General features: G+C 44.9%; 1 pseudogene; it reads left to right on the top strand.

Annotated features, from left to right (window-relative positions):
* LOC123128650 (heat shock 70 kDa protein 18-like) overlaps nucleotides 1–22,205 on the top strand; it is an 89,304-nt pseudogene that overhangs the window by 43,990 nt on the left and 23,109 nt on the right.

The following is a 22,205-nucleotide window of genomic DNA, read 5'->3' as shown; positions in this document are numbered from 1 at the left end:
GTTTTTGGCTCTACCAAAACAGAACAGCTCGCTCTTATGAAAGTTAATCTTTAACCCGGTCAATTGTTCAAATAGGCATAACACAAGCTTCATATTTCTCGCCTTGGCCAAGTCATGCTCCATAAAGATAATTGTATCATCAGCGTACTGAAGGATGGATACACCTCCATCAACAAGATGAGGTACCAATCCACCTACTTGACCATTTTCCTTAGCCCTTCCTATCAAAATTGCTAACATATCCACCACAATGTTAAACAGGATAGGGGACATCGGATCTCCTTGTCTTAGGCCTTTATGTGTCTGGAAGTAATGACCTATGTCATCATTAACTTTAATTCCCACACTACCTTTTTGCGTAAATGATTCAACCTGTCGGCGCCAGGCTTCATCAAAACCTTTCATACGCAATGACTGTTGGAGGAATGGCCATTTGACCTTATCGTACGCTTTCTCGAAATCCACCTTAAAAATTACTCCATCTAATTTTTTGGAATGGATTTCATGGAGCGTTTCATGCAGGACGACCACCCCTTCAAGGATATTTCTGTCCGGCATGAAAGCAGTTTGGGACTGTTGCACCACAGAATGCGCAATCTGTGTGAGCCTATTAGTCCCGACCTTGGTGAAAATTTTGAAACTAACATTGAGGAGGCAGATCGGCCTGAATTGCTCAATTCTCACAGCATCCGTTTTCTTAGGAAGCAGTGTGATAGTTCCAAAATTCAAGTGAAATAAGTGAAGCTGTCCAGAGAACAGATCATGGAACATAGGTAGCAAATCCCCCTTAATAATGTGCCAGCACTTTTTATAGAACTCGGCCGGGAATCCATCCGGTCCGGGAGCCTTATTGTTTTTCATCTGTGCAATAGCATCAAACACCTCCTTCTCTGAGAACGGGGCAACCAGAATATCATTTTCGGCAGCCGATAGCTGAGGCACATCCTCAGTCCTGGACTCATCGAGGGACACACAATTATCCTCTGGAGGTCCAAATAACTGCTTATAGTACTCGGTAATATATGTTTTTAGGTTATCCTGTCCTAAAATAGTGCCCTCATCTTGTTCAAGCTGAAAAATACGCTTCTTTTTGTGCTTACCATTAGCTATCAAATGAAAGAATTGAGTATTCGCGTCCCCTTGGACCACTTTGCAGACTTTAGCACGCAAAGCCCACTTCAATTCTTCTTCGCGGAGCAGTTCTTTCAACCTCTTCTCCGCCTCAGTTTTAACCTGAAGCTCAGCTGGCAGTAAAATCGTGGATTCGGCCTTTATGTCCAGGGCCTGTATAAGAGATAGGAGTCTATCCTTTTCAATCTTATACACACCACTGAGGTGCTTAGCCCAACCTTGTAAGAAACTTCTCAAATGCCTAATCTTATTCTGCCAACGCTCGATCGCAGTCGTACCTCCTGCACCTCTATCCCATTCCCTGGCAATCAAGTCCAAGAACCCCTCGCGTTCGAACCATGACATCTCGAAAGAGAAGGTGTTCTTGTTACCCACATGGTTCGGCTCCCCTGAGTCCACAAACAAGGGTGTGTGATCGGATATTCCCCTCGAGAGAGCTTGCACCGTAACCAAAGGGAACTTTTGTTCCCACTCCACGCTCGCGAGAACTCGATCAAGTTTTTCATAAGTTGGGTTTGGCAGAGCATTAGCCCAGGTAAACTTTCTACCAGAAAGCTCTATCTCCCTCAGATCCAAGCTTTCAATAATGGTATTGAACATAAACGACCATCTGCCATCAAAGTTATCATTGTTCTTCTCCTCTCTCCTCCTAATGATATTGAAATCACCTCCAACTAAAATTGGAAGCTATTCTGACCCATAGATTCGAACAAGGTCCGCCAGAAACTCCAGTTTAAGCTCGGGCTGTACAGCACCATAAACCGCCACCAAAGCCCAGTTGAAACCATCTATCTTAGACCTAACTCGAAACTTCACCGCGAAGTCGCCCATCACTACACTTCGGACTTCAAGCGAACCGCATCTCATACCGAGTAAGATACCACCCGATCTTCCTCGCGGAGGGAGGCAATGCCAATCGAAATCAATACCATCCACAAGAGAGGAAAGAAACTGGGGCGCAAAGTTTTCTCTACCAGTCTCCGATAGAGCAATGAAATCTAAACGCTGCTCTAAAGATGCCTCAGCAAGGAACCTTCTTTTAGCCAAGTCCTTCAGACCTCTGCTATTCCAAAAGATTCCTTTCATATTTCATCATGGAATTTTTTAGTGGTCCGAATCCTAGCATTCCTACAAACTGCGGAATGGGGATAGATCTTCCGTTTCCACTTGCGCTTTGGTTTACTAGGCTCTGACGCTCGGTCCTCATAACCGGGTTCAACTATACTACATGCATCATTCTCTAGGGGTACATCATCGTCCTCAGACTCATGATTGGGGGGTGCTAGATCCGCACACAGATTATCGAGCACTCTAACCCCTAACACATCAATCTCATCATCATTCATTGGTTTAACCGCTGCAAGATTACGAATAGTCTCTAAGGCACGCTCCGCCTCCAAATCTAACAGATCATTCATCGAATTGGTAATCTCACTATCCGTAGCACCTAGTGAAACTCCTAATTGGTTTGCATTATTTATAATCTCCTCATTAGAAAAATGCAATAAAGAATTACATATGTTGACGGACATACCAGAAGATAATGCAGCATCTTGAAGCTTGGCCGCCCTCATAGCACACCACTGCTGCATATCATCCACCTCCTGGAGCTCGTGGACGCGAGCACTCATCCGTCTCCCCGTCGAGACGGTGTCTGGGATCCCGCCAAAAGTGACAACCTCCTTCCTAGTAAAGCCTGGCGCTGAGTCCCTCAAAGGGTCAACCGAGGTTACCGGAGAAGGCGGTTGTGGGCTCCCAAGCCCCTCAGACAGGTGCCCCACGCCGGGATCCACGGCCACGGGTACGAACGGAGAGGGGATGACGGGGGCTGCCTGCCCGCGCCCTCCTCCCGCCCCACCCGCCAGCGCAGACGGAAGAGCCATCGGCGAAGGAGAGACGGTCCTCCTGACCGCCGGGGAAGAAGGAGGAGCCAGGGCCACCTGCCCCAGCCCCCCCCCCCAACGCAGCTGCTGGCGCGGGTGTCGCCGCCACAACCGGAGTAGCAGGAGCCGAGGACGCCTGCCTCGGGCTCCCTCCCCCGGCGCTGGCCGACCCCAATGTGACCGACGTCACCGGCGTCGGGAAATGGAGGGGAGAAGTCAAGGCCTCCTGCCCCGAACCCCCTCCCCCCAACACCAGCTCAGACGCAGCAATCCGCACCGGAGCCTCGACCACAGGAGGAGCAAGGGAAAGAGAAGCAACCTCCGGCTCCCCCAGTCCTCGCCGATGAGGCCCTCACCAAGCGTCCAGGCACAGAACCGCCAGCCCCCTCAAACTCCAACAGAGGAAGCGTGCGCTCAAACATATCATCAGAGTCTACCCGGTCACTCCAAAGTCTGGGAGGCGTTGATGCTGGCTCAAAGGACCCAAACCGCAACAAAGTCATAGGCACCGATGGCGATGCTGCCGGCTCAACCCCGGTCCCATCCCCGGGCAACTGTGCATCTGGGCGAGAGCCGTTAGACCCCTCTCGTGTGGACTCATCTGTCTGTGCCCCATTGGCTCCCGCACCGCCGTCACCCTCGTGCATATCAACATCATTCCCATTAACCGCATCAGCAAACAGATCAGTGTCCTCAAACTCAATCTCGAGCGGGAACACCTCTCCCCTATAAGTCCAGTTGACCACATCAGGCACGAACTCAATATCCATAACACTGACTAAAAGCCGGGCCACCCCATGAGCCCGGGTAAAAGCCATATCAACTCTCTCCGTCTTCCCAACCATCATACCCAAACTGGCCACAACTCGAACATCCTGCAAAGGCTTAGACGGGGCCGCTACAAACCGCAACCAGACCTGCATAAGCGGCTTTCCCTTAGGCTCCACCTTCTTCCACTCGTGAAACTCCAGAATGCACGAAGTGCCAGGAACTCTACACAAACCAAAGCTCAACAACCGCTGCAAGTCATCCACCATGGGGAAATCAACCTTAAAAACATTTTCCTCGAGAACAACCAGCTCCCACCGAAAGTCCCTCGGAGCCAGCTCTTGAAGCCTCCGCACGATCTGAGCCTCAGTCACCTCGCCCTGGGTAGCTTTCACAACCCCGGTGGTCAAGCTCGGGGTCTCCTCCGGAATCTCTCGCGCAGCCGGTGATTCAAAGAACATAAGCTCAACACAGTAGACTCCATACATAGTCAGTGACAGAGCCTGGTCACGCAAAAATGGGCACTCCCCCGAGGCATGTGCCGGCTTGCCACACGACTCACACAGCTCGACCACGCACTCAGCAATAAAGTGATCCTTCTCCCCACAACGGTAGCAAAGCATCTTTTCCTTCTTGCGTGCATACTTGGACGCCCTCTCAGCATCCGACTTGTCAGTAACCTCGGCCACAGTCCCAGTCTCAGGAACCTCAACACTGGCCAAGGCAGGCACCACCTCCATCGCCTGGGAAGGAAGATCAGTGGACGCATGGTCGGCCTCCAGTACTGATGTCGCGTGATCAACAACTGCCTTAGGCGGAGGCGGTCGGCGAAACCTCCCACGCCCCCCTCCCTGACCACCACGATGGCCCCGATAGCCTCCTCTCTGACGGTAGTCCGGGCCTGAGGCTCCCTCAACAAATCCGCCTGGAGGGCCGAGAAACGGTCTCTCAGCAGACCCATCACTCTGCCAGGCATAGCCACGACCTCCTCCCGTGGACGAAGAACCACGATGCCGTCCCTCACCATACGCATCATACCCATCCTCCCCCCACTTGCCTCGGGGCGGATCATTGGGCTCTCTATTGGTAGAATGCTGTCTTGTCTGAGTCGGACCCGACCGGTTTTGCGCCGGCCTCGCAACGTAATGGGGCGGAGGTGCGGCCCGAGGCTGATTGCCCGACGGCGTCGGCACGCCCCCAGTAGGCCGAGGCCCTCCACCACGGCCAGCCGGAACCACACCGGTCGCGCCCGACGCAATAGGCCGAGGCCCTCCACGACCCGCAGCCGGCTGAGCAAGGGGTGCCGCGCCCTGCGCCGGGGGCCTTAGGCCGCCCCGTCCAGCAGCCGGCTGGAAGGGCACTTGCCCCGGAGGCCGCGCGCCCAAGGGGCCAGCACCTCTCCCCGGGTCGCCCTGAATCACGCCTCCTCCCGCCGGCGGCCTCTGGCCAGGCGGCGCCAGGACTCCACGTCCGGCACCCGCTGCCGGCGGCGGAGCCGCCCCACCACGTCCCACTGGACCGGATGAGACCTTCTTGGCTGGCGGCGGCGCAGCCCCGCGGCCGGCCATGACTAGCAGCGGCCGGATCCTCCTAGCCCGACGAACACCACAGGCAGGAAAGCCCCTCGTCCCGAGCTTACGAACCCTAGGACCGAGAGGCGGCGATACACGATCGAGAGAGAGACAATCGCCCTCGTACGTGCATGGGATCTCAATAGGTGTAGGAGTGTGGCCCGGTCCAGCATGGGCCTCATATCCATCTTTCTCCGGCCCAACACCTCGCGGACCCGGTCCACTCCGAACCGGCCCAACACCACCCGGCAGCTGTTTCAAACGCTGCGATCTCGCGAGCGAGATCCCGGTCATCGCCGCGGCCGTCACGGGCGCCGCCGCTGCCGGACCAACAACGCGCCGTCTCGTGTTCTTCTTCTTCTTGACAGTGATCCAAGACTCCGGCCTAATCAAATCGAATAACATGAGATTCGGAAGACTCACCTTAGGTAGGGGGCCTTTCCACGGCCTAAGCGCCGACGCCGCCGTCTTCCGATGAACTACGCGTCGGATCATCTCGTTCTTCTCGCCCGCATGAAGACCAATACGCGTCGGATCATCCGGTGGCAGAACCCGATCAATCGTCGTAGCCACTTCATCCTCGCTATACCCTGAATGAAAAAATTCACAAATGAGATCGGAGGGCGTCGGAGAGGGCGGCGACTCCGCCCGGGATGCATCCCCATCGTCGTCCGCATCTTCCTCGTCGGACTCAGCGAGAGCCCAGAAGCGCCCGCCGACGCGCCGGCGATCACCCGCGGCGAACGGGGCCGTCGCGGCCGGAGGCACGGACGCCCGCCCAGTCGCCCTCATATCCGGCCCTGGACAATATGTTAGTTACAGGGCGTCTTCCTGCTCATATATTTGATTTTGGTGGTGGTACTCTGGATATCTCTGTCATAAACATTGACAAAGGCACATTCACGGTCAAGGCCACGTCCGGTGATACCCACCTTGGAGGGGAGGACCTCAACAACAGAATGGTGGAACACTTCGTGCAGGAATTCTTGAAGAAACACAAGAGTGATATCGGTGGCAGTCCGAGGGCGCTGATGCGGCTTAGGACGGCCTGCGAGAGGGCCAAGAGGATGCTGTCTTCCACGGCGCAGGACATGTTCGAGATCGACTCACTCCATGATGGCCTCCATGGATCCATCACTCGCGCCCGGTTCGAGGAGCTCAACATGGATCTCTTCCGCAAGTGCATTGAGCATGTGGAGAAGTGCCTCGGTGACGCCAAGATGGACAAGTCACAGATCCATGACGTTGTGCTCGTCGGCGGCTCCACCAAGATCCCCAAGGTGCAGCATATGCTGCAGGATTTCTTTGACGGGAAGATGCTCTGCAAGAAAATCAATCCAGACGAGGCCGTCGCCTACGGGGCTGCTATCCAGGCCGCCATCCTCAACGGCGAATACGACCAGAAGGTGCAGGACTTGCTCCTGCTTGACGTCACACCTCTCTCGCTCGGGGTGGAGGTAGTAGGTGGTATCATGAGTGTGCTGGTACCCAGGAACACCACCATCCCCGTGAAGATGGACGGGAATTACACGACCAATGTTGACAACCAGACGAACATACTCATCAAGGTGTACGAGGGTGAAGGGGCACTGACCAAAGACAACAGGCCTCTGGGCGAGTTCACGCTCAATGGCATCCCTCCAGCGCCGAGGTGCGTGCCAAAGATAATTGAAAGCATCGAAGTCGAAGCAAACGGCATCCTGAAGGTGTCCGCGGAGGACAGGACGACCAGAAACAAGAAAAGCATCACCATCACCAGCGATAGGGGTGGGCTGAGCGCGGAGGAGATCGAGCGGATGTTGCGTGACGCCAACACGTACAAATCCGACGACAAGAAGCAGATGATGGAAGTCAAAAAGGAACGTTGATGGCCATGAGGTCCTGAGACTAGGCGTATACATCGTGCTTGTTTAATCCTAAAACCACTCTGCTTTTGATTTACATCGTACTTCTTTAATTCTGCAACTTTTGGCATTGCGTACATGCTTGGCTCTCTCCTGGGTCCTGGCCTGTTCCCTCTGTTTGCGCAATGCTTAGTACACTGTTCAGTTTGGGTTTGTTTGTCCATGTGGTGGTGACGGTGAGTAATCGTCTATATCGATCTGATCTCTAGTATCTGCATGAATTGATGAAAAATAATGTGTGTATGGCATGCACGTAACATGGTTTGGTGTAAAAGCATCTCCAATTGATATATTTTTTCCTGGCCTCTCCATCAAATGATACACAACCAACTTTTTGTTGACGCAAGTGTCAAATTTACTCAAGGTTATACGAGGCTTAACATAAAAGTTGTCGAAGGGAAATAACATAGGTACCAACTAAATTACATAGCCTATTACCGGATCACCATCCAACCTAGTTGAATAAATCCTATGCTATTATCTCCCGGCGGTTATACTCAAAGTCTCAATCTCCTCACATAGTACGGGGAAAATAATCATGCGGCCTGGGTCGTACACTTTGATCGTAAGATCCTCTTCACCGGTGGACACTTGGCAAAAATGAATCCATCCAGCAGTTCAAATATGCCCCGCAATTTTTTTGTGGAAGTTTGGATCTATTAAAGATAAGATTATTACTGTAGTCCCATAACGCCCACAGTAGCACAAACACACATATGTATTTGCGCCTAAAGCTTATCGTGTACATCCCTCAACTAGTTCCTAAACATAGTCGCTATGCTAGGAGGGAGAAAATTGAAATCTATGTGGATGGTGCCCCAAACCAGGCTTGAAACGGACAAGAACGGAATAAATGGTATATAGTTTACTCCTGCTAGCAAAAACTACTATTACAACTTCCCTCCCCTTCTATAGGTTTCCTAGCTCGGCATATATATCCGAGAGTCGGGCCGGGGCAGCCAGGCAGTCCTACATTGGGATTGCCCAGCCGCGCTTCTCTTTCATGCCACACGAGCACATAGAGTCCTTGATGCCAGTTTGTTCCCAGGTTCGGTCCACCCGGGACCTTGGCTCACGGATCCTCCATCACGTGTAGCGCTCATAAGGTCAGCATACATGAACTTAACTGGGAAAATATAGGTAGTAGTCAACTGATTCAATAGGTAGCCCTTACTGGTTACCTATCCCTAAAAATTGTATTGCGGCCATTAAAAAATCCAACACAATTGCTACCCATGTTGTTATCCCTAACTTTTTTCAACTATCAACTATATTTATACCAAAAATCTAGCAAACCACATATTTGGTAAAACAAGATAGCACATGAGTTTTTTTGTGAATGTTAAGACACCAAATGATGGAGACCAACTTCCTGGATCAGAATTTCCGCTCCACCCCTTCTGCATTGACTCACTACCATCGCCGAAATACGTCACCGCCGACCCCACATAGCTCTCACCAGTCGCCCCCGGCCCTCCCCCACCACCGCTCCGCCCCCTGTTGTCCTCTTTTGCTTCTGCAGCCCATGCTGCCGTCCGCCGCATCGGTCGCCCACCCACACCTCTAGGAGAACCTAGCTGACATCCCGCACCGAGCCTCCCTCTCCCTGGATCCCCACTGCTGCCCACACGCCCATAGGGTACGCTACCACCCACATGCCTCACCGCCTACATAACAATTGCGTCGCTCTATGTTCTACTATTGGCCGCTCCATAGTGCATTCTTTCCAAAAAGGAGGAGAAAACCCACCTCTTCATAGTGCATACAAACTTCCATTTTAATATTCAAAGGCCAAAAACAGAAACAACCCAACTATGATGTGAAAAATATGAAATAGTACATCGATAAATAATTGTCCCGCCATAGATGGGCTTAGATTACTAAAAGAAATCAAGCCAACTAGCTGATAAAGGCCTAAAATGTAAACAAGCCATTGCAAAACACTTGAACAATATGATAACGAAGGACATACACATAGCCCAAAAATAGACAAAAAGTTAGGAAAATGAGGCAAAAACCAAAGACATAAACTAAAACGAACAAAAAAGATGTTGCTTGAGTTCATTCTAACGTAACATTAATTAAGGGCATTGGTATTAACTAAAATAATAAAGAAGACTTAAAAAAATGTTGACAAAACTTAGGTGAATGGTATGAAAAGCAAAAAAAAAGAGAATAGATGTTTCTTGCTTGAAGTTATTCTAAGGTAGAATGAGTTGAGTGCATCTTTATTACCCTGAAAGAATAAAGAAAACATAAAACAAATGATGGAAACCGAAACTTAAGAAATTGGTGGGAAAAGTAAATATAAAGAAATGCAATGATGACATAATAGACTTTTAAGCTGTTCTGATACAGAATGAATTACAATAATTGGTATTACCCTGAAAGAAGATAGAAAATGAAGAAAATACATGAATTAATGCGACTATGCAAAACAATAAGTAATAATATAACAATCATACACATGTAAGTAGTGATATTACAAATAATTATAGCTTGTAATTTTTTTTGCAATATACCGTGTTGTGTAAGAAGAAGTGCAAACTAATGCAGCTTTAATAATATTTCTTATTTAAGAGGATCAATACTAAAATGTGTTTTAAGTTCCTAAAAGAAAACAAAGAGGTGTCGCACAGTTGTAGCATCCAGCTGCAATCACATGCACAGAAAGAAAATGCAATGGCAAAAAAATCGACTGAGCAAGAAGAAAAAGAAAGAAGCCAGAGAGAAACAAGATAGGTTTCCTGGTTTTTGTCGATGATTTTTACTTTTGTTTTTTATCTTTTTCTGATCTTTTTCTAATCAATTTTTTCTCTTTCTTCCTTTTTCCTTTTTTTCATTACACGAAGGTTTTTAAAAATATTGAGTTTTCTATAATATGAATTGAACATTTTTAAATGATGTGAATATCTTCGTTTTTTTCCCTTTTCCTTCTTACTCTTTAGTTTAATTACACGATCCTTTTTTATCTTCTTATTTCATTACATTTCCTTGTTTTATTTTTTATTCATTTCCTTTATTTATTTTCAACATATTTAACTGCATAGGCTTTTAAAAATGTTCATCATGTTTAAGAAAAATAATCAACATGTGTTTCATAAAATGTCCAGTGATGATTTAAAATGTTCATTTAGATTTTAAAAAGCTGATCATGTAATTAAAAAGTGTTCATCTAGAATTTAAGAATAATGATCATTGTGAATAAAAATGCTAAGATTGTCATAAAATGTTCATCGTCCATCTAAAAAAACTCATCACCTATTTAAAAAAATCATCATCATATTTTGAAAATATCGGTGTCACCTCTTCAAAGAAACATTCATTGAGTATTACCAAAATGTTCACCACGTATTTAAAAACATGTTCATCGCGTACTTAAAAATATGTACATTGTGTATTTATGAAAAGTTTATCATGCTATCATAGAATGTTCATCGTGCATTTAAAGGTTTCCATCATCTTTCTGTAAGAAAATATGCAACCAGTTTTATATTTTCTTGATTTTGTTTTTGAAATATGGACCTTTAAAATTACCTGACCATTTAACAAAAATACTAAATAGTTATTAAAAATACACCATGAAAATACGTGTACACTTAGTGAAAATATATATCCAAATATAACTTCCCAAACATTCTTAAATAAAATAGAAGAAAAATGAAGATAAAAATCAAAAGAGAAAATGATATGAGTGAACATCTGCTTTGTTCTTAGAAATAGTTGTAAGTTTCTTCGATATGGCAACCAATACAAGTATGATGCTTCAGATCAAAGAAAATTTACATGCGCGCACAGAGGTATGAACGCCCGGTAGGCATATACCCGCACCCCCCACCCACCCACCCCCCCCCCCCCCCCCCACACACACACACACAAATGTACTTAAAAGAAATGAGATGAGCATAAGAGGAGATATGCTCAAATTAAATAGGAGGTGGTGAGGCTGGACTGCGGGTTGTTTAACCCACCAACAATTATAAGAGCCACAAAAAACAGAAAGACAAACGACACATATGCTATATCTCAATTATATCGAGAAGTAGTTGTAAACTTGCGCACAAGGAGACGTGACATGGGCCGACCCACTAGTGAGAGAAATAACAATGATTTCATGCTTTTGATCCAATGATTATTTTACTTTGTTTTCAGTCTGATCATGGATTTCTAATTTTGTTTCTTTTCATTTTATTTTGAAATTTTTGTCTTGTTACTTTCCCTTTTTATATTTACTTTTCATTTATGATTTCCCTTTTTAATAACATGATATTTTTCATAAAACATTGAGAATTTTTATAAAAAAATTGTTGAACATTTTTAAAATTATGTAAATATCTTCATTTTTTCCTTTTTATTAAAATACACTATAGTTTTTCCTTTTCATATATCATATCATTTTCCATTTTTCCCTTATTTAAATACTTTTTACTTCTGGTTCTTAATTTTTGACATGCATTTAACTCCATAGTGTTTAAACTGAATATTGGCCGCGTTTATGAGTAATATTCAACGTGTGTTTCAAGAAAAATGTTCATTTTGGTATTTTAAGAGTATTCCTTCTGATTTTAAAAAATTTCATTATTTATTTTAAAAGTATCCATCTTGTATTTAAATTAAAGTTCATTATGTGTAAAAATGTTCATCGTGTTTAAAAAAGGCCCATCATTCATTTAAAATGTTTGTTCACATATTTCAAAAAACTATCACAATTGTTTTAGAAAACGCTCATTGTGACCATCAATAAATATTCATTGTGTATGCCAAAAATAGTCTTTTCCTACTAAAAACATGTTCATCCATATTTTAAAAAAATCATCATGTATTTTTTAGAAAATTGTAGATGTGTATTTATGAGATATTTATTGTGTTTTCATAAAACGTTCATCGTCTATTAAACAATAATCATCTTCTATCTTTGAGAAAACATGCAAACACCTTTTCAGTACTTGATTTTTTAGAAATACGGACCACATTTAAATTATATGACAATTAAAATTAATACTAACAATTATCCAAAAGACATGAAGAAAATATGTGAACGCTTAATGAAAATATGCCATACCGAACATTTTTAAATAATAATAATAATAATAATAATAATAATAATGACATGGAAAACAATGTGAGTGAACATCAATCTTTTTTTAGAAATGTCTGTAACTTTATTCAAATAGTACATTCATTATAGGTATGCTGCTTTGCATCAAAGATTTAAGTAAGTTCAAATTAACTCATGAATCTAAGAATTACACTGATTAAAAAAGAATACATTAAGATTTCTCATATACAACTTCTCTATGGTATCAATATGAAATACTATCAAGAATCGAATAAAGAAATTATGATTAGACCAAAACAACATACCTCCACTTTACACCTGCACAATCTTGATTACCAATAAATGTTCCAGAGGGCCCCGTGAGACACCCATTCAAAAAGATGAGAAGTCATAAGTGATAAACATACTTGATCCCTCAAATTGTAGTTATCGATCCACAAGATTTACACTACAGTGTTGAGGAAGGCTTAGAACACCACAAAAAGCAAACCAACTAAAGGAATAAGACACACTTACGAAAACTCCACATATTTGAAAGATTGACCGGAAAAAATTTTAAACTTGGCAAAATCAGATGCACCGAACAAGCAGAGAATACATAACTCCAGCTTTGTGATGTCACCCGGTAAAGCATCGATGCAACGTGGAATGAACCGGCGGACCTTTCTTTTAAATAGTGCCACACTCATCACCACAAGGATTTAGGCATTAGTGTGTGTGTGGGGGGGGGGGGGGGGGGGGGGGGGGGGTCAAGTCAATTAGAAAATTCATCCAACACAAAAGCAATTAACATAGTACTATAATAATTTGCCGCTTCGATGTTATAAAAGATATACTTAAATTAGTCTTAGTATTGCCAATAAAATTAATAATAAAAATAATTTCATCAAAAGATGACTTTTGTATGAATCATCAAACAAAAATTCATTTGAATGGCATTTTAATGTTGATTGCCTTGGAACACCAAAGCAATCGTCTTACATTTTACTTTGAAAGCGTGTCTTGATAATTTTCATAAATTAAATTTTAAATTAATCCTTATTGTGTTTCGTTGTGTCTTTCTCTTCATAATTTCAAGTCCGAGAGTTAACATCACAGACCACACAATTAAAATAATTAAAATTTTATTTCACATGTGTAAGGTGAGAGTTGAGTGAGATTAGTAGATAGTTGCCAGCAGTGCTAACCTTGGTAGGTTACTGGCATAGGATCGACTGGTGTGCGATCACCTGTCGTAGCGCCTGTGCCGTCATCTAGTCTAACCTGAATCGGATCGCCACAAATTGAAGTAGAACACCTTTTCACTTCTTGATATATTTCAAATACAAACAACATTTAAATTATATTTTTTAATACACTACAGACACATACACTCATGCATACAAATGCACAAATGCCCAACCCTATGAACACACGTGCGCGCGCGCGCGCACACACACCATACCCCTATGAGCACCTCTGAGAGACCGAGCCAACACATCATCTTGAGATTGACGAAGTCACCACAGATGCCTTCGTAGTCGATGAGAATGTCTCCTTCCACTAAACACGTATCGTTGAATTGCCTGAACTAAATTCAGAAAAATGCAAGCACCAATGTTAACGCTACGACTTGAACCCCGGTGGGCTGTGGATACCACTGTCCTCCTAACCACCCAACCATATGTTAGTTTGTCATATTTCAAATTATATGACCATTGAAAATAACACTAAACACTTATTCAAAAAACATGATCAAAATACATGAACACTTAATGAAAATATTTATCCAAGTATACCTTACATAACATTTTTTAATAAAATAGAAATAAAAATAAAAATAGAAAAATAAAATAATTTGAGTGAACATCAGCTCTTTTTTTGAGAAATACATGTAAGTTTAATTTATCCAAATTCTCAAATACGACAACCATTACAGGTATGATGTTTTGGATCAAAGATCTAAGAAAGTAGAAATGAAGTTCTGAAACAAAAAATTACATTGATTAAAAACCAAATAATTACATTAAAATTTCTCAAATACATCTTCTCTATGGTATCAATATTTTACAATATGAAACACTATTAAGATTTCAATAGGGAAACTATGATTAGACCAAAGTAGCGATACCACCACTCTTACACCTAGACAAACTTGATTGCCAATAAAGTTTCTGAGAGCCATATGAATCACCCATCCAAAAATATGAGAAGCCGTAAGCGATGAACATATTTAGCCGGGGAGGATCACCTAGAAGTGTAGGTTGTCAATCCGGAATGTTTTCACAATGGTGTCGACAAAGGATTACAACTCTACAAAAAGTAAACTAACTAAAGGAAGGAATAAGACATACTTACAAAAACTCCACAAATTTGAAACACCGGCTAATGAAGAAGTTGTTTGTTGAAGGGGGGGGGGGGGTAAACCCCCCTAATTTCGTCCCTGCCTAGGAGTATGAGCTGATAGGGCCATAATTGGCTTTCATGTGGTGGGATGGCACTAGTGCAGAACCGAGCAATAGCACCGGTTCGTAAGGTCCTTTAGTGCCGGTTCCACAACCGGCACTAAAGTGTGGTCACTAAAGCCCCCCCCCCCTTTAGTACCGGTTCAACACGAACCGGTGCTAAAGGCCAACCACTTGGCACGAGCCAGCTCCGGGGGCAGGGAGCCCTTTAGTGCCGGTTTGGTAACACCAAGCGGTATTAAAATGTTGGGGGGGGGATTGGGTTTATGATTTCTTTTTCATTTAATTTTATGTTTTCCATTTAATTCTTTTTCGTTTGCTGGTATTTTACGATACTACACATTGTACACGTTATGCATATATATATATATATATATATATATATATATATATATATATATATATATATATATAGAATTTCTAGTACAACCGATCATATATATATTATCAAATGTCTCACAAACCACCATATTAATTAATTCAGACATACACACATGTATATATATATACAATTAGATAGCTATGTACAATTTCTCCTACAATGTTGCCTTCGGAGCCAGTGGCATTAGCCTAATTGGTGCCTTCGGAGAACGATGACAATTGGAAGTGGTTCATGGGGGTGGTAGCGGGTAATAGTATTCTCCCTTCGGATCTATGACCTGGTCGAGCAAAAATCCGCATATTTCCTCTTGAAGTGCTTGTACGCGCTCCGTTTCTAGGAGCTTGTCCCGCACCTCTGTGAACTGTTAAGAAGGAGATCAAAATATGCATGTGTATTAGTTGTGTGACTAAATATCGATAATGGTGTAAAAATTGTGAATAGTGTTCTGACAAACATACCCATTCCTATCTTTGAGATCTGCTCGTTTCGGACGTCATCATGCGAATGTTCTCGCAAACGCAGAATGCACACAGATCAGTCCCCTGCGCCTGCTGAAGGGCCTTTACGAGAATGGAATTTGATCAGATAATAATTAATCAAGCATGATAATTAAAGAGATGGCAGCTAGCTAGCTAGCTAGCTAGCTAGTACTACTTAATTACTTACCTTGGGTCGAAACCATTTCAGCCTTTGTTTCCATTCGCCTGGAGTGACGCTAATGAACCTTGCCCAAGCCCTGCCTGCCAACAAAGAAAATGAATAAAGGGGTTATTAAATAGTTCATATCAGGAAATGACGAACTAAATAGGCCGAGATATATAGTTAATAATGATTGAAATTACCTATTGACTATCCCAAACAAGTTGTTATAGTCAGAATTTATTTTGAGTAGTGAGTCCAGTATTTCAACTGTTCCGGCGTCAACTTTAATGATACACAAGATCCAGTGAAATCTGCATGCACACACGTTTGCATGTCTTAATTAAGCGGGCATATGTAAGCAAAAACATGTAGCTAGCTAGTAGGCAAAAACGGAGAATTTGTAGTACAAGACAGTGTGACTCACTGAAAGTTGTAAGGAAGTAGTATATCTTCATTGTATTTGAGGTGCTTCAAGAACTCTAGCATGCTGTCCTCTACATGCTTTTCATGATATGCATCTATTTTCCATGTGTATTCATTAACGGTGTTTGGGTCAATGAACCCAATGCCATAGCGTCCACCTTTTTTCATTTCATACATCTTCATCCTGCATAATACCAGAGAAAAGAATATAGTGAGGATAATTACAGGTAATGATTGATCAAAAGGATCACTACAGCTAGCTTGAGACTTAAATTACAGAAAAAAATCACTTACAGACAATAGCAACTGACGATAGATTTGTCGAGTGCGTCTTGATTGTATAACTGAAATAGTTCATTATACTCAACGGCCACAGCTTTCTGATGGTAGTAATGATCCTTCTTGACTTCCACCATGAGGGACTCTCGATTGGAACTCTTGGTAATGTCCATGTACCATTGATGCAATTCATACATTCTCGTTGGGAGCTTCTTGACCTCGTCTGGCTTGACCAAAGGATCGCCCCGGACATATTTTTGTTTTATTTCCTCCTCTCTAAGCACAGGCATGGGCTCGATCTCGAGGAGTTTTCCAACAGTGATATTGAGAATTGCAGTCTGCATTATATGCTCCTCGGTTATTACCACATTACCCACCTTGGGAACGTAAACTTTTTGCCCATAATAATATTGGGCGCGTGTACTCTCACGTGTTGTTGGCACAGCAAGCAAGGGGATCGATTGCGCCGCCTGTTCTCCCAGCTGGGGAACGGTTTTCCCGCATTTTTTGACAGCTTCTTGTTGTTTGCTCGAGCTCGAGCTCGCCTCCCTCTGTAGACGTGCTCGATTTAACTTCCTGATGTGGCGCTCATAGTCTGTGTCAACAGGCTTCGGAGCTGGTGGTTGAGCCATACGAATGAAGTGGTCAATCGTTTCCTCAGGCACTTTCTCCCTTGGCGGCGGTGGCGGTTTTGGTGCAAAATGGGCTTCCACCTCGGCCTTCGATATGGGTGCATTTTCCTCCTCGGACTTGTCATATGGCCTCTGCGGAAGAGGCGCGAGGCTTGGACCATATTTATATCGCTTGCCTCCACCTGTACTTCTTGTACTACCTCAACTCGTACCGCTACGCACCATAGCTGCGGGGTGTCTCTTCTGCGATTGCTTAGGCGGCGGAGACGGCTGACGTGGCTGAGTTAGACGAGGAGGAGTGGGCTGAAGTTGTGCCGGACTTGGAGGAGGAGTGGCCTGAAGTTGTGCCGGACTTGGGGGAGGATTGGACGTCTGACGCTGTGTCGGACTTGGAGGAGGAGTGGCCTGACACTTTGCCGGACTTGGAGGAGGAGGAGTGACCTCACGCGTTGGTGGACTTGGAGGAGCGGGAGTCTGCTGACTCGGTGGCGGACTTCGACGAGGAGTCGGGTGACGCGGTGTCGGTGGCCTTCGAAAGACGATGAAATCCTTTCTCCATAGGATGACACGATGTATGGCCTCTCCCAATGTGTGCTCGTCGTCACCTCCAGGAATGTCAAGGTGTAGCCCCGAATATGGGTCCACCACCTCATCAACCAAGACACGAGCATAGCCCGCTGGAATCGGGTTGCAATGGAAGGTTGCCTCAGGGGGATTTGAAAAAGGAACGGCGTCCGCCACCTTCATGGATATGTTCTTCATTTTGAAGTGTAGCTCGCAGTTAGTGTTCTCCGTGATGTCATCCACGGGGTATCTATCCAGCATTGCGCGGGCGGAACCCACGCTGCTTCTCGGCATGGATGGGGCGGTGCTATCCAATGCTGGATCATCTGCTAGCTGCTGCAGCTGCTGAGACCCCCTTTGCTGGCTAAGTGAGTCGATCTGCTCCTGCTGCCGCTGGAATTTGACTGCCAAGTCTGCGTGACTTGCTTCTAGGCCTTGAAGGCATTCATAGTCCCGCTTCCTCTGCTCCTCCTCCATCTTCCTCTTCTTCTCCTCCGCAATCTTCTTTCTCGCACGGGTTCTGTAGTCGGCGTTCCAGTCCGAAAACCCCTCATACCACGGAATAGCGCCCTTGCCTCGTGTTCTTCCCGGGTGTTCAGGATTTCCCAGGGCACGCGTAAGCTCGTCGTTCTCTCTGTTGGGCTGGAACACCCCCGATCGAACGTCTTCTATTGCAACAAGTAGCGCATCATCGGCTCCGTTCAGACATGCCTTCGTCGAAACTTTGCCTGTCTTCGGGTCCAACTCCCCCCATGCGCATAGAACCAAGTCTTGCACCTGGGGGCCAGCTCTTAGTAACCGGAGTGACACCTGCATCCTCCATATCTTTCTCAGACTTATCCCACTTAGGCATTGCCACCACGTAGCCACCTGGCCCCAGCTTATGGAACTTATCCTTTTTTCTGCATTCTTCTTGTTTATTCTCGACCGTTCCTTAGCTAATTCCAAATCCTTGAATTTCACGAAATCGTCCCAATGAGCACTTTGCTTCTCTAGTGTTCCCTCGAATACTTGAGTCTTCCTTCCTCCCTTGACGTACTTATCCCATTCACGATTCTTGTGGTTCTTGAATTCAACCGCCATCTTCCTAAGAGCAGCGTCCTTGACTTTCTACACATCTGCTTCTGTGAAATGATCTGGTAGGGTGAAATGTTCCATGAGAGTATCCTAAAGCAGACCTTTTTGTCTGTTGTCGACAAAAGTAACATCTGGACGTGGCTTTGCTGGCTCTCTCCATTCTTGAAGGGAGATCGGGAGTTGGTCCTTCACAAGAACTCCGCACTGACGAACGAACTTGTCCGCAATCTTCTTAGGCGCTAATGGTTCGCCATTAGGTCTGATTGCCTCGATATTGTACTTTACGCCCTCCTTCAACTTTTTGTTCAGGCCTCGTTTCGTCCTGTTGCCTAAAGATGTGCTCGATCCGGATGGCTGAAAGAAGAAAGATCGATTCGTTAATATATCTTCAAGTCATTTAAAACATGTGATGATCACCAGATGCCTGCTTATATAAATATATATGCCTCGCCGGTCTTTGTTGTTTCAAGATCAACATTTTCTTTGTCATCATCAAAATCATAGTTCATGACTTCATCAATTCGGTCGTCGCGATCGAATATCATATCACCCTCCCCGGTGTTGTTTAGAAATTCGGAGCCGTCATAATCTTCTTCATTCTGATCATCATCTGTCCCACGAGGATGGCGTATCATATCGAACATGGCCTGTTCTCCCTCTCTGCCGGTATTGTCCGCCATAGCTTTTATTTAACTAATCCAAAAGAAATATAAGACAATTTAGTATTCAAATTACATCGTCTCGAATAATAGATATAATCTCGAATACATCGTCTCGAATAATAGATATAATCTCGAATACATCGTCTCGAATATTATATATCGAATACATCACTGGCTAGCTAGGTAGCTAATAAAGATCGAATACTACAGAAGAATCTAGAACACTCGTGATTCCTGCGGCGCGGGCGGTGGACACCCAAAGAGAAGGAACCCTCACAGGATCATAGCTGAAGTGAGATCCCTGAAGAAACTGCCAGGTATTGAAGAACCTGTCGCCCTCTAACGCAACCATGTAGTGATGGACGTGCTCGTCCTCCTCCCTGACACGGCGACGTACCACCTCCGGCGGGGCCGGCTCCCTCCACACCGAAACTAGCCCACGCGAATGCCACCAAACGAGATCAGGGTCGACAACGGGACCCGGGGCCGAGTTCCTCATCAAGCGGCGCGCCCCTCCAGGCAGCACCTCCCAGTGCCAGCCCGGCGGAGCCCAGTCCCGGACATGGGTCAGCCGGACGTCGTCGTGGACGGGTCGACGGCGAGGATGCGGGCCAGGCATCGTCGAGAACAAATACTAGCTATATGCCCGCAAAAAGTTACATTTTTTTAATGATTAGATTTTGATAACTAAAATTTCTAACAATGCTATATAACTAACATTTCTATAACATTTCTAACAATGCTATATAACTAACATTTCTATAACATTTCTAACAATGCTATATAACTAACATTTCTATAACATTTCTAATATTTCTACAACTAAAAAACAGAAAAAAATTATAACATTTCTATATATATAACTAACATTTGTATAACATTTCTAATATTTCTATAACTAAAAAAAGAAAAAATTGTAACTTTTTTATAACTACTTCTATAACTAAAAAACAGAAAAATTTCTAACAATTCTAACTTTTTTATAACTACTTATATAACTAAAAAACAGAAAAATTTCTAACAATTCTAACATTTCTAACAATATGCTATATAACTAACTATTTCTATAACTAAAAAATGAAAAATTTCTAACTTTTTTATAACTATTTCTATAACTAAAAAACTAAAAAAATGTATGTGTGTGTGTGTGCTCACCGGCGAGGCGAGAGGCGACGGGGGGCGGCGCGCGACGGGGACGGCGACGGGCGGCGATGACGGGGATGGCGACGACGGGGACAGGGACGGGGCAGCGACTACGGGGACGGGGACGGGGCGGCGACGACGGGGACGGGGACGACGCGGGACGGGCCGGGACGGGGCGGCGGTGACGACGGGGACGAGGACGACGGGGCGGCGACGACGTTGACGACGTTGACGGGGCGGCGACGACGAGGACGGGGCGGCGACGGGGGCGGCGACAAGAGGGATATGGAGACGGGGGCGCGCGGCGGGCGACGGGGCAGAGGAGAAGAAGCAGATGAGAAGTGTTTAGTTATATAGGATGGACCTTTAGTACCGGTTGGAGCCACCAACCGGTACTAAAGGCCTGTTTTGGCCAGGCCAAGCGGCGGGGAGCGCACCCCCTTTAGTACCGGTTTGTGGCACCAACCGGTACTAAAGGCCCCCCTCTTTAGTACCGGTTGGTGCCACGAACCGGTACTAAAGGGGGGTGCGCTGCCAGGCGAGGGGCGCAAAGTTTAGTCCCACCTCGCCTAGTGAAGGGCAGCCGCACTGGTTTATAAACCCAGCCGCGGCTGCTCCTTTGAGCTCCTCTCAAATGCAGGCCTTATGTGCCTACCTATGCTGTGCTGCCCCGTGGGCCTACTGGGCTTTTGCGGGCCTGCATCCTGGCCCAACAACAGGTTGGGTTTCTAGTCGTATGCAGGCCGCTCTGGCCCAGTAGGCGGGATTTTTTTATTTTTTTGCTTTGTTTTTTTTGAGTTTTTTTTTGTGTATTTAGAGTTTCTTTGTGAATATTTTTGCTTTAGGTACAAAAAATTACAAACTTTCTGTTAGTGCCCGTAGTTTTCAAATTTGAATAGTTTAAATTTTGAATTATTTGAAATTAGTGTGAATCACTAGTTTGTGAATAACTTAACTTTAAAAATCAGTAAAGGCATGAAAGAATTTGTTTGCACATAAAATTTCTTCGCGTTTCAAATACCAAAACACATAATTACCCTAACTATTACAGAGATTCCCTCCTGGGTGTGAAACACAGAAGAAAGTGATGATAGTGAAGCCGATCACATCCCAGATCTTTGGGTGTGAAACTTTTTCTTCGCGTGTGTCCCTTTGCGCCGTAACCATGGAAAATCTTCATCATTTAACGGGATGCTCGGGTCAATATTCACTGTGAATGGAGCAATTTCATCAAACTTTTCATAATCTTCTGACATGTCTATCTTGTCATCCACTCCCACGATGTTTCTCTTCTCAGAAAGAACTATGTGCCGCTTTGGCTCTTCGTACGATGCATTCGCTTCCTTATCTTTTCTTTTTCTCGGCTTCGTAGACATGTCCTTCACATAGAAAACCTGTGCCACATCATTGGTTAGGACGAATGGTTCGTCTGCATACGCAAGATTTTTGAGATCCACTGTTGTCATTCCGTACTGCGTGTCTTCCGTTACCCCGCCTCGTGTCATATTGACCCATTTGCACCGAAACAAAGGGACCTTCAAACCACGTCGATAGTCAATTCCCATATGTCTTGTATATAACCATAATATGTTTCCTTTCCCGTCTTGGTTTCTGCATCAAAACGGACACCACTGTTTTGGT

The sequence above is a fragment of the Triticum aestivum genome, chromosome 6A, assembly GCF_018294505.1.
Source record: "Triticum aestivum cultivar Chinese Spring chromosome 6A, IWGSC CS RefSeq v2.1, whole genome shotgun sequence".
In the NCBI taxonomy this organism is placed as follows: domain Eukaryota; kingdom Viridiplantae; phylum Streptophyta; class Magnoliopsida; order Poales; family Poaceae; genus Triticum; species Triticum aestivum.
This window is presented reverse-complemented; position numbering and strand designations above follow the sequence as displayed.